We start from the raw sequence: 12,953 nt of genomic DNA on the forward strand, positions 1-12,953 counted from the left end.
GGTGGAACGCGGGACACGCAGTGGAAAGACTGGGGTGGGGGTGTCGTACCGGGGCGCGGCCAAAGCTGGCAGCCAGCAGGCGGACCCCCACGGCGCGGCGCGGCGCGCCTTCCCGCTGAACTGTGTGGGCCGCGGTTCTCCGCCGGCGGACGGAGCGCGTGCGGGTCTGCGAGCGTCCTGGCCGCCGCTGGGGGGCGCTGCGCGACGGCTGCTGGTGCGGACCCAAGTGCGGCCGGGAACGGGTTAGTCCCCGCCCCGGCGCCCTCCGCGGCGGCTGGGGAGCCCGGGCGGGGCACGGCGGGGAGGGGGCGGGGCTGCGCGTGGCTGCGGCTTGATCGACCAGCCCGACCCCGGTGCCCCGACCCCAGCGGGAGGCGCAGAGGCGGCCGCTCCCGGGCCGCGCCTCCCCCGCCCGGCCCGCCAGCCAGCCACGCGGTCACGTGCCGCCGAGGCGCTAACCCTCCCCGCCCACCCCACACCCCCCCGCGGGCGCCGGCGCGAGAGGAGGGCGGGGCCCGGGTCGCCTCGGGCCGGGCGCGAGCAGCGCGCGTGCGCCGCGCCCGGTGAGTGCGAGCGGATCCCGGCCGGCGGGCCGCGGCAGGAGCGGGAGGAGGCGGGAGCCGGGCGCGCGCGGGAGCGACGACGACGACGACGGCGGCGGCGCGGGGGGAGGGGCGTGGGCCGCGCGGTGCGGCTCGGCGGGCCGGCTGACCGACCGCCTTCCCCGGCGTCCCTCCCGGCTGCGGCGAGGGCGCAGTGTGACGGCGACGGCGGCGCCCGAGAGGCCGGAGGAGGCGGCTGGGCCCGGGCATGGTGGCCTGGAGCGGCGCGGAAGGTGAGCGACCCCCGGGCCGGCGGGTGGGGGGGAGGGGCGCCGAGCCGCCGCCGCCGCCGCTGCTGCCCGCGCGGCCTGAGGCGCCGAGGCCCGGGGAGCCCCGGGGCGCTGCTCCGAGGCCTCCTGCGCGCCGCGCCGCCCTTGCGCCTCAGGCCGCCGGGTTATGTAACGCGTGACCTCCCGTTCCCCCTCCGCCATGGCGCGGCCACCCCGGCGCTGCTGCCTCCCGCGCTCCGTCGCCCGCCTACCCCCCCGCCCTGCGTCCGAGTCCCGCCACTAGCGTCGCAACTCACTCGTCCTGCGCCGGCGCCTGGCCGGCCATTCATTCACCCGCGCGTTCGAGCGTCCGTTCCACCAGTGTTTGCAGAACGTGGCAGGGGCGCCCGGCGCCGGCGCCGCAGTCCTCCGGCCTCCGCTCGCCGCTGGGCCCCGGTGCACCGGCTTCCCACTCTCCGGTGCTCTCTGGCATTCCCGGAGGCAGTGTTTTCCTCTCTCCTTTTTCCTTGTCACTTATGTGTCCCCGTCCTAAGCAGGACACCTGTCCCCAAGTGTCTTCACAGGTGCTCTCCTCTCACTTGTATGCGCTGTTAAAATAACAGTGGAGGTATAGACAAGGGAAGGGCTTGGTCTGTGTTTGGAGGCTCTTCCTATGCCCGGTTTGGAAAGCCCCGACTTTCCTGTAGTGGCGTTCCTTAATTGTTTAATTAAAACACTACAGGTGATAAATGACTAATTAGGATTTTTTTTTAACTCTTCTTTTTCTTGGGCCAGGTATAAAGGAGAAATGGTGTGTGGGTAAAAATAGAGATGCAACAGAAGAAGGATTTGTAACTACTAAGGACCATGTAGCAACTCTTAAATTATCTGCCTGGTCTCTGGCTCCTCCTGTCCCCGAGAATGTCAGTTCCGCCTTCAGGTGGAGTTAAGACCTACCGGAATCTTGTTCCTATGGCGCTCAGCTTAATGTTACCTTAGATGGGTTTTTCCAAAAGTTGGAGTCTGCTTTCCCACATTAACCTGGCTTTGCCTAGGCAGATGCGGCTAGTATGCCCCTCCCGCGCTCCCTGTGCTACCTGCTGCTGGACACTTGAGCTTGCCTGAGGCTGTCCATCCAGGAATGCAGTCTGCAATAGTGCACTAGTTCACTGCTTAGCCTTTTATTTGCCATTTTTCTTTAATTACTGTTTTCTTGTTTGTGTTTTGTAGGTCCCCTGAGGTCAGTCTGTATCAGTTCGTGTATCATATCATGAAACTTCACTCCTTTTTATGGTAAATAATTCCGATTTGTCAATTTTTTAAAATGTGGGAATCACTTTTGAGATTAATTTCTGTGTGCTTAAATATGTAACTCCATTCCCTTAACCCCAACTGAAAACTAAGATTCTGAACAGAAAAAAAAAAAAAAAAAAACCAAAAACTGTTAATATGTTCCAATGACTACGTATATCTATAGTAGCCAACCACAGTCTGTAGAGCATTTAGCTATGGGTTTGGATTTTGTCTCTACTAGCTGTGTGACCTTGGACAAGCTTTTCTTTCTTTCTTTCTTTTTTTTTTTCTTTTTGGTTTTGGTTTTTTCTGAGACAGGGTTTTTCTCTGTAGTGTTGGCTGTCCTGGTCTCACTTTGTAGACCAGGTTGGCCTTGAACTCACAGCGATCTGCCTGCCTCTGCCTCCCTGAGTGCTGGGATTACAGGCATGCGCCACCGTGAAGACATCATTTTCCAGCTTGGGTAGCTAATACTTTAGCTCTTACGTGAAAGGCATTTGATGAGACAGTGAGTCTCGAGCACGCACTCAGTAAGTGTGTCCTCTTGTGGCAGTGTATGAATAGGGCCTGGCGTGCTCAAGATAACGCATGAGGGGAAAACTAATCAATCACAGGACCCCTTGGGTACCTGTTGTCTACAGTGAACAGACCCTGGAGGTTGGTGTGTTTTCTCTGTGCTTCATTAGAATGTAAGGGCTTGTAAATGGTAGTGTAAACTGGGCTTGCTTGCGACACCTTTAATCCCAGCCCTAGACAGGCAGAGGAGGCGGTTCTCTGCTGGTTTGAAGCCAACTTGATCTACATAGTGAGGTCTAGGCCAGTTAGGGCCTGCATAATTAGACCCTACCTGAAACAAAAGCAGAGTAAATCACAGGGTAAGTTAGACAGAATATTGAAAAGCAAACAAGCAAAAATGACCTAATTTATGTAAATTTTCTTTCTTGTAAAAAGCAGCAACTGAAACATTAATGTGGAATTAACATTTTAATTTTCTTTGAACACAACTTGAGAACATGAGAAGAGTGATAATTTCAGTCTTTTTAAGAGACAAGTTGCAGGTTCTTTTAGTATCTCATCTTGTGAACATGCACACATCCAAGTCTCAAGTTCTGTGTTATCTTCCTTACGTGGTTGGAGTGGCGCCCTCACTGGTGCCCTCATCTCACCTGCCGTTCCTCACATAACAGCTAGAATGAGCTTTTGAGAAAGATTTGATTGACTTTTTTTTTTTTTTTTTTTTTTTTTTTTGCCTAAAATCCTCCAAAAGCTCTGGGTTATGTACAGAATTGCATCTAAGCGCCTTCTCTCTGCCATTGGGGTGGCTGCCCACTTCACCTTAGTTCTACCCCGTGACTTTTCTCTTTTGAGCTCAGGATGCTCCCCAGACACTGGACTCGTCTTCTGGGTGAGGGCGGTTGATCTGGTCTCTATTGCTGTTCTTCACTGGCGGGAGCTTCTCATGGGCCCTAAAACAGAAGCAGGGTTCTCTCTTCGAGTTGTGTGACTTTTTGTTGTTGTTTGCTCTTAAATATACTTTTTTATTTTATTTTTTATTTATTATCAAATACACGTTTCACTTAATCCCATTAGATTTGTTGGCTCTCTCTTCCTAACTACAGTGTAGAGATCAAACTAAGTTTATTTGTTATTTTATCCGAGGCTGTTCCTGGTACTTAATAGACTCTCAGTAAAGATTGCTAACTAAATGAATGCTGAGGTTGATTTGAATATTTGACAACTTCAGTCAAGATCCTATCTGCTGCCATTTACTGAGTCCAGGACCCTGCACAGGACTTTTGTTGCCTCATTTTATTCAGCTGTACATGGTGATTACAGCATTACAGTGAGCAGTTGAATACATGTCAAAGTGCATAGGTGTGAGTTTTCTATACTTTGTGGAGGCCAGAGGTCTATGTCCGACGTCTTCCAGTTGCTCTCTACCTTAGCTTTTGAGTCACAGTCCCACTGAACCTGGAGCCTGCCATTGTGACTAGGCTGGCTGGCTCTTAAACCCCAACGTGCAGAGCTGGAAAGAAGTGTGCAGTGCTGCACAGATGGTATGTGGATAGGATCTGAATTCAGGTCCTCATGCTTACAAAGCAGCCACTTTACTTACTGGGCCTTCCCCCCAGCCCTAAAAACAAATAACTTTAAAAATCTAGTTTCACATACTGACATGTTTTTGTTTTTTGGAGACGGTTTCTCTGTGTAGCCTTGACTGTTCTGGATCAGCCTGTAGACCAGGCTGGCCTTAAACTCAAGAAATCTTCCTGCCTCTGTCTCCCAAATGCTTGGACTAAAGGCTTGTGCCACCACTGCCTAGCTTCTAACATTTTTTTTTTAATTGTTAGCGGGAGATAAAATTGAATTAGTTTTTACATTTTTTTGAAAGAAATTTTGTTGGCTTTGACTTTTTAAATACTTTCTCTATATGTCTAATATACAATAAACTGCTGAGAGTGGTAGCCTCTCTGTAGTCTTAGTGTATAAGAGTTATTTTTATTTTTCAATCTAAAGAAGATGCTAAGTGATTGTCCCAATAGCCACATACCAGAGTAGCTTTCATAGGTTTTGCTTTGAGGTTTTACTGGAAATATGATTGTGGTGATGAAACTTGTTGGAGGCTTCCTGTCTTCTGACAGGAAAATGCTTGAAGATCTCATGGAAGTCTGGTTTTTTTTCCCCTAGCCTTTAGAAAGGAGAGATGTTTTATCATCTTTAGTGTGATGTTTTCTGCCATCATGAGGAGTTTTCCCTACATGTTGTGTTTTGGTTTTCAAGTTGGCGCTTAAAACAACCTAGCAGTCAGTATTCTACATACCTACCTTTGTCTCCCTCCCTCCTTCCCTCCCTCCCTCTCTTTTTTTAGTGGAGTCATCTCTCCAGTCCCCAGAACTATATCTATAAAGAGTTTAATACAGATTTAAGTGTGGAAATTAAGGGAAGGGAAACACACACACACACACACACACACACACACACGAGAGAGGGGTAGAGGTAGAAGTGCACAAGCAAGTTTTGTAAACCTAAGAGAAAAGTGAGTCTGGGCTTCTCAAGAGAGAATGTCAACATTTAAATATGTTAAGAGTTATATGGATGATTTTGTGGCTTTTAAAGTTACATTGTTCTGAGTAATATATTCATAGAAAACTGATACTGGGAAATAGTTAAAAATAATGTGATAAGCCAGGTGTGGTGGCACACACCTTTAATCTCAGCACTTGAGAAGGCAGAGGTAGGCAGATCGCTATGAGTTTGAGGCCAGCGTGGTCTACAAAGTGAATCCAGGACAGCCAAGATTACATAGAAAAAACAAACAACAAAAACCAACAACAAAAAAAAATGTCATATAACATAGTTAAAATTTGTGCTTTCTTTTTTGCCCAGGAAGACGATTTGGAACACCTTTTATTTATTTTTTTGAAGTACATCCGTTTATTTTGTGTATGTGTGTCTATATGTGTGAGTTAGGTCCTCCTACCACATGGGTTCTGGTGATCAGACTTGGATCCTGATGCTTAATAACACATGCTTTAACCCTCTTTAAAAAATTACATTTCTTTATCTGTGTCGGTGGGATGCTGTCTGTGTGGAGATCAGAGGACATCTGGTCAGAGTCAGGTTCCTGCTCCTGTGTAGGTCCCAAGTATTGAACTCTTTACGTCAGGCTTGGTTGCAAGAACCTTTGCTCACTGAGCTGTCTTACTGGCTCATGAAAACCCTTTTTAAAGTGTAGTTTAGTCCCGGGTGTCTGTGTGTGAGCTTTCATGTGTGGAAGCCAGAGGGCAACCTTGGGGTTGTTCCTCAGGTGCCACCCACCCATTTGATAAAAGGGGTTTCACTGCCCTGGAATTGAACTGGCTGGCTAGGGAGGACATGGAGCCTGTTTCCCCAGCACATGTATGTGCCACAACCCAGGCTTTGTTACTGTTGTTCCTCTTATTTTACTCGTGGTCTGGTGTTTGGACTGAAGTTTATCATCTGAGTGTCTGGCCCCATGGCTCTCCATGAGCAGGGTGGACAAAAACTGTCTGTGATTGGTATGAGCGTTCTACTCGATCGTACTTGAGTCTAGTGTGAAAGTGAACCAGCATGTTGCTCTCTGGTAAGTAAGTCTTCCTTGATCACACTCAGAGTTTAAGAGGAGCTTCTTGAAGGTTCAACTAATTCTCCAAACTCCGTCATTCTTACATCTGAGATTACTAAGGTTGGCCTAACTTCATTTCTGCCTCTTAGACACAGAATTATGTGTTAAGATTTGGTTTGGATTCTTTGGGTGCAGGATCCCTTTCCCCGTGTGCTGGGGATTGAGGTATGAAGCGTAAGAGGAAACAGCTGCTCTTCCACGGAGCTGCATCCTAGTAAGTCATTAACTGCTGTGCAGCCTTTGGGCAAGGCCCCATAAAACTTCCAAGTTTTAGCCTTACTTCCTGGGTTTCAAGGGCCTTCTGTCCTTTCCAAAAAGGACTATTTAAGTTCAGAGGAAATAGCTATCCCCTGCCTTATGTCTGAAGGGGTTGCTTTCTGTTGAGGATTGTAACATTTCTATTGATGTATAGAATCTAAAACCCAAGCTGATGTTTGTTTCAGGCAAACATTTATTTACATAGTTGTAAGTTGGGTATATAGATACTTTCTGGGTTTTAAAAGCTCACTTGTCTGAAAATTTTGGTATTTGGAATTTCTTTGAATCATAATTTTTAATCACACACACACATTACTGCTACTTAGTGAAAAAACTGAGATTTTTGTGGTTGAGATGGAAGTATTGCTAATCTATTTGTTAGAGTTATAAAATGTTCCAGAGACTTGTAAAATGTTGCCGATTGGAATTCCAGTGCTTAAAGAGGGAGCGCTGACACTGTTCAAAGCTGCGATAGTGGAGGCTAATGTTCTGCATGCCCTTTATGGCCAATAAAAAACTTATTTCTAATTGTTACTTAAAGGTCATATTAAATTCACTTGAAACTAACTTTCTCAGAATCTGTTAGCTACAGTATAGTAGTGGCCATTGTAGTGTGATGTCTGTAATCCCAGCACTTGGGAGGTAGAGGCAGCAGCAGCACGGTCAAGGTCATCCTCAGCTACCTAGTGAGTTTAAGGCCAGACTGGTTACATGAGATCCAGTCTCAAAACCAGACAGACTCCAAAACGAGCAGAGTGTACTAACTGAACTTAAATTAAACCGCATTACACTTGGAGGATCTTGAAAAATATAGCATCTCATCTTTAAAGGCAGTGATTTCCTTTCTATATGTGAGGAGTCTCAGCATGAAGGCGAGGGAAGAGTCCAGAAATTTCGTGATGTAAATGTTCTCTTTTTTTTATGTTCATTTGCAGTCACAGTGAATCTAAAGAGTAGTGAGAAAAGAGTCTTGGAGAAAATAGGATAGGAGGTGTGCGGGGGTGCGAGCGTGTAGGGTATGTATGTGTTTGTGTGGTATGTGCATGTGAAGGCTAGGGGGCAGTTAGGCGTCCTCCTCAATTGCTCACTACCTTACTTTCTGAGCTAGGTGCTCACTTAAGCGGTAGCTCATTCATTCAGCTAGGCTGGCTGGCTAGACACCAGTGAGTTCCAGAGATTAAAGGTGCATGCTGCCATGCCTGGCTTTTACTATATGGATGCTGGGGACCCCAACTCTGGTATCATACTTGAAGGGCAATCATCTTGCTCCCGAGCCATCTGTCCAACACCAAGTTAGATGATATTTTTGAACTTCAGTTTCTCCAAGGAATTTACTTTTAGTTGCACGCTATTGATGTTCATTTACCTTGTGAGTTTTAGAGAGGCAGTAAACTGTGCAGTGGAGTGCATGAGATGAGCATTCCTGCCCCCGTGCCCTGCAGTTTGTGCATAGACATTTGTACTGCCCTCCCTAAAAGTAAAGTAAGATTTAAGTGATACTCCAGGCCTCTGTTTCATTATTGTCCTCAGCATAGATCTCGTTTTGCTTTGTTGGCTTTCCTCTCCAACCTGAGTTTGGTTGCTTTCTCTGTGCATTGATTGCATTCTGTCAGTGCCTCTAAGGTGGGATCTAGTATTCAGTTTTGTGTAGGACTTTATCTCTGATAATCTTGCATTTTGGCTTATACTTTACTTACCTTGAAAGCTGCACATGAAAGTGCATTTGAAGGAAACTATTAATCCGGTCTGGAATTGGAGGGGAGGAGAGTGGGAGAGCAGACAGGAAAGGCTGTCCCCTGTAGTACACATCCTGTGGAATTCGTCAGGCAGAGCGCCGTGTGGCACATGCCTCTTTTCTCCTGAGCTCCTGCTCTAGTCTGTCTGCATTTCCCTCTGTGTACACTTTAAATAGCAGCAAAACCAGCCCATGACCAGCACTTTCTGAGTTTTTGGAATATATAAAAATTCCCAGCCCTACCCAGATACCCATAACCTCTGAATCAGAATCGTTTGAGTTGGGGCGCAGTGGTCTGTGTTTGTGTTCACGGGGCGCAGTGGGATTCTGGTGCTCAGGTATGAGACCCACTGCTCCAGAGAAAAACCCCTCTTTGACATTACTTGTGTTCCTCATTAGACTTGTGTCCCTATCATTAGACTTGTATGTGTGACCTTTGAAATCCTGTGATTTCAAAGTTTACTCTGATTTACTGCAACTGTGTAATTTCCTACAGGTATTTATTTGCTGTTTTTCCACAGGCATGGCTAATGGTATTTTACTTCTTTGGACTCTTTGTCTTGCTCTATTGCCTATTGATAACCTTATGCTTAGCTAGCTTTCTTACCCAGCTCAGGACCACCTGCCTAGTGACGGTGCCTCCCACAGGAGATTGGGCCCTGTTATATTAACAATGGAGACAATCCTTCAGAGACCTGTCACAGGTCAGTCTGATCTAGGCAGTTCCTTAGTGGAGGCTTTCCTCTTAGACGAGTCTAAGCTCTGCTAAGTTGGCAAAGCTAAGTAGGACAAGGACAGTAGAAATAAATATTGGTTGGCATTTTCCTTAACTGCATCCAGATAGTTTTATTATACACCTTACTGTCTTTTAAAATCTATGTATAGTTAATTTAAATGTGGAACAGATTACTAACACTAAAATATTTCAGTGTTCTTAAGTTTATTAGGGCACAGACTAAGCTGCTGGAAAAGACTTTGAATTCAGTGCAAACAATATTGAGGCTTTTCCCCTGCCTGTGACAGTACAGAGGTAGGCAGCTAATCCACAGAGGGCAAGCATCTCAGTTCTCATCCTGTCCAGGGCCACAGGCTCCTCTGTTTGCTCAGCCATTTTGTAGGGATTACATTTGAAACTCTTTTACTTGACGTTGCATTCTTGATAAAGAGTTAGGCAGCTTTCAGAACTGTAGGACATTTGATCCCCAGTGCTAGGGAAGGTCATAACAAGGAACACGGCAGGCGTCGCGCTGGCTCATGCCTCGCTGGCCAAGGCGTAGTCACATACACACTCTTGACCTTAGAGACACCTAGGAAATGTAATTTACAGTTGCCAACTTTGTATCCATTGAAGTACAGGAAATGTGAAAGAAAGATTGAAAAATTAGAACCAAATGCCATTTTTTTTTTTTTTTTGCCTAGACAGCCTTTGTTGTTGCTGTTTGTTTGTTTATGGCTGGAGTGGGGGTGGAAAGGGGGGGTCGTCCTCATTCCTAAAGCTGCAAGCTTGGGCGTCATCAGTACCACTCCGTGCTCAGTAAGTCTCTGGGCGAGTGATGGCTGAGGTCAGAGGAAAATAGAGAGATGGGACCGAGTCCAAACCAAACTTATTTCAGCCTTTCCTAGAGATGGGGTGGCTTTCTTTGTGTTGTGTCACGTTATGAGTTAATGTCATGTTACTAAAATGTGCACATTCATTATTCATTGTATATTCATCTTAGTCAACAAATATTTCCTATAACTATTTAAATGAAAGTAAGATAGTGATTTACAACTAGATATGACTATAATAATGAGACTGATTGACCGTCACTCGAAGGCTGTTACACTTATTTTGATTACTGGTTTGTTTGGGACAGAGTCTGGCTACGTAGCTAGCCTCTGTTGGCTTGAACTCAAAATCCTCTTAATGGAGTACTGTGATTACAGATACGACTTACTGTGCCTGGCCTGCTCTTCCTCTCCCCCTCCCCAGCCCGCCAAGACTACTACTAGGCAGACCATTCTGGCTATAACACTTCAGCCTCGATCTTCCGAGTGTTGAAATTACAGATGTGTTCCATCGGGCATGAGTTTCATTTATTAGTAGTCCATATATTTAGGGGTTACAAATACCAGATTAATTAATGATCACTGTGTATTTGAGAGAGTTTTGTCAGTGTGATGAACTCTTTATAATTTATGGTATTAGTAATTCTTTTTTAGTCAATAGGTGAAATACCACTTTTGCATAAAAATGATTGTTACTGGTGACGATTGTTCCTTTGATAATAATCTTAAAATTAAGAGACAAATGTGGTGGCTAATGCCAGGGCTCAGGCTGAGTCAGGAAGATAGCTGTGAGTTCCAAGCCATCCTGGGATATAGAGACCTTATGTCAGAAAACTAAAAATAAGTAAAAATAAATGAAACTTACCAATAACCATGGGAAGCAGGCAAATGAAGCTTATTGATGGGGTGTGAGCAGCCTCTTTACATGCACATCCAAGTCTGGGATGGGTTGCTGTTGGTGTGCCTAGCGAGGACACATGCTTGAGTAATCCTGCTACATACAGATGAAGCAGGCAGGCTCTGGCAAGACTGTTCCTAGGTTGGGGTAAGGTAGGTCAGGAAGCCTACTGTAAACATTGCAGGTCCCAGCTGCTCTACCGTTTCCCTTCCATCTGCCTGACTAGCTATTACTGCCTGTTGAGTGGGCCTGGCATAGCTAGTGATGGATAGTCACTAATTTGGCTGGTCTTCAATATTTTTTACCTAAATATATCCTTGCAATTTTAGCTTGCAGAACATTTCAGTGGTTGAAGCATATCTGGCCCCTGTCGCATGAAAACAAGAAGTAGGAAAACTTATTGTTTGCTGATTAGTTTAAATCAGTACAGTCTGTCCCAAAGTTTTCTTTTGTGTTAACCTTTGAGAAGACTCTTTATTCAAGTTGGGTTGGTTGCTTTTTTACCTCCAGTTCTCTTTCTTTACTCTGGTCACTTTTCTACCGTAGGTCCATATATGATCCCCGTTACAGTATTTTGTATCCGTTCGGCCTACAAAGCAAATAACTGGCACAGGGAGACTGAAACGTACTTTAAAGCTGGCAGCACTTCGCTGGGCAGAGTCCAGAACTGATTCTAATCTACTGGTAAACTAAACAGACTACTCTAAACCTTGTACATATATTCCAAGCACTTGCCGCTATGACCCCTGGGCCGGTCCTGGTCAAGTCCCCATCGTCCTCCTCTGGTCAAGTCCCCCCGGTCCTCCTCCAACAGCCAAAGCCCTCCTCCCTCTCCAACCTTCAAACTTTTTTTCCTCCCGTCCAGGAAGTCCCCACCTTCTACTTCCTGTCCTTCTGCCCAGATGATTGGCTAAACAGCGCTTTTTTGCCACTTGATACATTCACTTAGCATTCCTCCACAGGCTTTATAAGGGAATTTTCTGAGCACTAGTCAGTCACATTTCCTGTTAATAGGTGAAGAAATTGAGACTTCGTGCTCGTGAAGTCACCCTGTACCACAACTAGGTGGTAGTTCCTAAGCTGGGCTTGGAGCTTAGACCATTCAATTTCGATTATGTTATAGAGGTTGGGTGCTTGTTTTAAGTAACATGTTTTCTATAGTGTCAGGGGGTTTCTAAGTCAGTTCTAATTTGATTTCACTCTGTTTTGGCAGGGTAGAATACTGTAATAAATGACTATAAAGTTTTCTGAGGACATACCCTAAATGTTGGGAAAAGGGTATTCCAACCTTAACCCTTTTCCCCCTTCCCCTGAGGCAGGGTTTCTCTGTGTAGCCTTGGCTGTCCTGGACTCAACTTTGTAGACCAGGCCGGCCTCGAACTCACAGCGATCACCTGCCTCTGCCTCCTGAGTGCTGGGGTTACAGGCGTGCGCCACCACGCCCAGCTCCCTTTATCATACTTTTTTAAACTTAATTTTTGACATCTTCATTGAAGCTTCTCTGTTAATGTTGCAGGATACAGAGAAGTTGTAGGCTATTTTAGTTTGTGAATGGAGTTTTAGAAACTTTCTCATTTTACCTGAGATCATCAAGCACCAAGAAATTAGCTTGGAAAATCCAGTGACCTTAAAACAAGCTGATTTTTATTTACAAGTCTGTCTTGATAATTGATCAGGGCCATTGCTTCTTAATGAGTAGGCATAGTAAAGAAGACACATTGTAATTGAAAAGGTTGCTCAGAAAGAAAATGAAAACAGCTCTTTTTTTTTTTTTTTTAAAGGACTTCTCTGAGGTTATTATTATCCTAATTCATTGCCCTCTTCCCTTCAGGGACAGTTTTATTTAATTAAGTAGACCAGTCTCTTGGAGTAGAGACCCTTTGTATAGGTAAGACTGCAGAGACACTGATAAACCATTTCCTTTTTGGTGATCTTTATGGATTAACAGAAATTTATGCTTTTATATCATGACATTATAATTTATAAGAATAGAGTTTTACTTAGCTCTTTCCTTACTTAATACTGTATTACCAGTCCTAAAATGATGTATACTTAATTCCCATATATTGTGTGGTTCTTGTTGCTATCACATGTGGTCCAAGTGCTGGCTTTGTCTGTACTACTTTCAAGAGATGTTTTTGATAATTCTATTTGTTAAACACCACAGCATTTGATTCTGAATTTTCAGAAAAATTTTTTTTGTTAAATATTCATGTTTTTATATGTATAAGTATGTGTGCATGGCAGGTGCTTGGTGGGTGGG

The 12,953-nt window shown here is 45.6% G+C and overlaps 1 protein-coding gene across 2 annotated transcripts in view; it reads left to right on the plus strand.

Annotated features, from left to right (window-relative positions):
- The first annotated feature begins 530 nt into the window (after positions 1-530).
- REV1 (REV1 DNA directed polymerase) overlaps positions 531-12,953 on the plus strand; it is a 78,984-nt gene continuing 66,561 nt past the window's right edge. For both annotated transcript variants that reach the window (XM_084754114.1, XM_084754115.1), the window contains exons 1-2: positions 531-835; positions 2,042-2,104. The gene's annotated coding sequence lies outside the window, so the exon portion shown is untranslated. The remainder of the gene's footprint in view (positions 836-2,041; positions 2,105-12,953) is intronic.

This window comes from Acomys minous, assembly GCF_964271855.1.
Source record: "Acomys minous genome assembly, chromosome: 13".
NCBI lineage: Eukaryota > Metazoa > Chordata > Mammalia > Rodentia > Muridae > Acomys > Acomys minous.